The sequence below is a fragment of the Carassius gibelio genome, chromosome B22 (genome assembly GCF_023724105.1).
Source record: "Carassius gibelio isolate Cgi1373 ecotype wild population from Czech Republic chromosome B22, carGib1.2-hapl.c, whole genome shotgun sequence".
Taxonomy (NCBI): Eukaryota; Metazoa; Chordata; class Actinopteri; order Cypriniformes; family Cyprinidae; genus Carassius; species Carassius gibelio.
Genome location: NC_068417.1, coordinates 42,794,505 through 42,797,004, shown reverse-complemented (window position 1 = coordinate 42,797,004; position 2,500 = coordinate 42,794,505). Strand labels below are relative to the sequence as shown.

At 39.6% G+C, this 2,500-nt stretch overlaps 3 non-coding genes across 3 annotated transcripts; all 3 read right to left on the bottom strand.

Annotated features, from left to right (window-relative positions):
• Positions 1-182: 182 nt before the first annotated feature.
• On the bottom strand, positions 183-301 carry LOC128000822 (5S ribosomal RNA). The gene has a single exon (XR_008173597.1). It is a non-coding gene; the product is annotated as a 5S ribosomal RNA (ribosomal RNA).
• Positions 302-1,541: 1,240 nt separating this feature from the next.
• Positions 1,542-1,660, bottom strand: LOC128004616 (5S ribosomal RNA). Its single transcript, XR_008177302.1, has one exon. It is a non-coding gene; the product is annotated as a 5S ribosomal RNA (ribosomal RNA).
• Positions 1,661-2,176: 516 nt separating this feature from the next.
• LOC128000820 (5S ribosomal RNA) lies at positions 2,177-2,295 on the bottom strand. Its single transcript, XR_008173595.1, has one exon. It is a non-coding gene; the product is annotated as a 5S ribosomal RNA (ribosomal RNA).
• Between the last annotated feature and the right edge of the window lie 205 nt (positions 2,296-2,500).

Sequence of the window (2,500 nt, the reverse complement as noted above, 5' to 3'; positions counted from 1 at the left end):
TATTTTTTGGCAAAATTATTATATACTAAGTGAAAAATGTCCAAAAAGCTTACAGCACCTGGTATTCCCAGGCAGTCTCCCATCCATGTACTAACCAGGCCCAAACCTGCTAATATTCAGAGATTGGCATTGACTCTATTTTTTGGCAAAATTATTATATACTAAGTGAAAAATTTCCAAAAAGCTTACAGCACCTGGTATTCCCAGGCGGTCTCCCATCCAAGTACTAACCAGGCCCAAACCTGCTTAGCTTCCGAGATCAGACGAGATCAGGCATAGCCAGGATGGTATGGCCGTAAGCGAAGTCTGCTGCAAAGAGAGGGCTATTTAAAGACCAGCCAATCTTATCGCCAGTACATTATATAAGTAGGAATGAAAACCCAAAAGCTTAAAGCACCTGGTATTCCTAGGCAGTCTCTCATCAAAGTACTAATCAGACCTAAACCTGCTAAGATTCAGAGATCGGGCATTGACTTTTTTTTGGCAAAATTATTATATACTAAGTGAAAAATGTCCAAAAAGCTTACAGCACCTGGTATTCAATCAATCAATCAATCACCTTTATTTATATAGTGCTTTAAACAAAATACATTGCGTCAAAGCACTGAACAACATTCATTAGGAAAACAGTGTCTCAATAATGCAAAATTATAATTAAAGGCAGTATATTCCCAGGCAGTCTCCCATCCATGTACTAAACAGGCCCAAACCTGCTAATATTCAGAGATCAGGCACTGACTCTATTTTTTGGCAAAATTATTATATACTAAGTGAAAAATGTCCAAAAAGCACCTAGAAAGGACCTCTACTGCCCTGAAAGACAGCGGAGACCAGGACAACTAGAGCCCCAGATACAGATCCCCTGTAAAGACCTTGTCTCAGAGGAGCACCAGGACAAGACCACAGGAAACAGATGATTCTTCTGCACAATCTGACTTTGCTGCAGCCTGGAATTGAACTACTGGTTTTCGTCTGGTCAGAGGAGAACTGACCCCCCAACTGAGCCTGGTTTCTCCCAAGGTTTTTTTCTCCATTCTGTCACCGATGGAGTTTCGGTTCCTTGCCGCTGTCGCCTCTGGCTTGCTTAGTTGGGGTCACTTCATCTACAGCGATATCATTGACTTGATTGCAAATAAAAACAGACACTATTTCAACTGAACAGAGATGACATAGCTGAATTCAATGATGAACTGCCTTTAACTATCATTTTGCATTATTGAGACACTGTTTTCCAAATGAATGTTGTTCAGTGCTTTGACGCAATGTATTTTGTTTAAAGCACTATATAAATAAAGGTGATTGATTGATTGATTGAAGAGAGGGCTATTTAAAGAACAGCCAATCTTATCGCCAGTACATTATATAAGTAGGAAAGAAAACCCAAAAGCTTAAAGCACCTGGTATTCCTAGGCAGTCTCTCATACAAGTACTAACCAGACCTAAACCTGCTAAGATTCAGAGATCGGGCATTGACTCTTTTTTTTTTTTTTTTTTTTTTTTTTAATGAAAGATTATTATATAATTCGTGAAATTTTCCAAAAAGATTAAAGCACCTGGTATTCCCAGGCGGTCTCCCATCCAAGTACTAACCAGGCCCAAACCTGCTTAGCTTCCGAGATCAGACGAGATCAGGCATAGCCAGGTTGGTATGGCCGTAAGCGAAGTCTGCTGCAAAGAGAGGGCTATTTAAAGACCAGCCAATCTTATCGCCAGTACATTATATAAGTAGGAAAGAAAACCCAAAAGCTTAAAGCACCTGGTATTCCCAGGCAGTCTCTCATCAAAGTACTAACCAGACCTAAACCTGCTAAGATTCAGAGATCGGGCATTGACTCTTTTTTTTTTTTTTTTTTTTTTTTTTTTAAATGAAAGATTATTATATAATTCGTGAAATTTTCCAAAAAGATTAAAGCACCTGGTATTCCCAGGCAGTCTCCCATCCATGTACTAACCAGGCCCAAACCTGCAAATATTCAGAGATCGGGCATTGACTCTATTTTTTGGCAAAATTATTATATACTAAGTGAAAAATGTCCAAAAAGCTTACAGCACCTGGTATTCCCAGGCAGTCTCCCATCCATGTACTAACCAGGCCCAAACCTGCTAATATTCAGAGATTGGCATTGACTCTATTTTTTGGCAAAATTATTATATACTAAGTGAAAAATTTCCAAAAAGCTTACAGCACCTGGTATTCCCAGGCGGTCTCCCATCCAAGTACTAACCAGGCCCAAACCTGCTTAGCTTCCGAGATCAGACGAGATCAGGCATAGCCAGGATGGTATGGCCGTAAGCGAAGTCTGCTGCAAAGAGAGGGCTATTTAAAGACCAGCCAATCTTATCGCCAGTACATTATATAAGTAGGAATGAAAACCCAAAAGCTTAAAGCACCTGGTATTCCTAGGCAGTCTCTCATCAAAGTACTAATCAGACCTAAACCTGCTAAGATTCAGAGATCGGGCATTGACTCTTTTTTTTTTTTTTTTTATGAAAGATTATT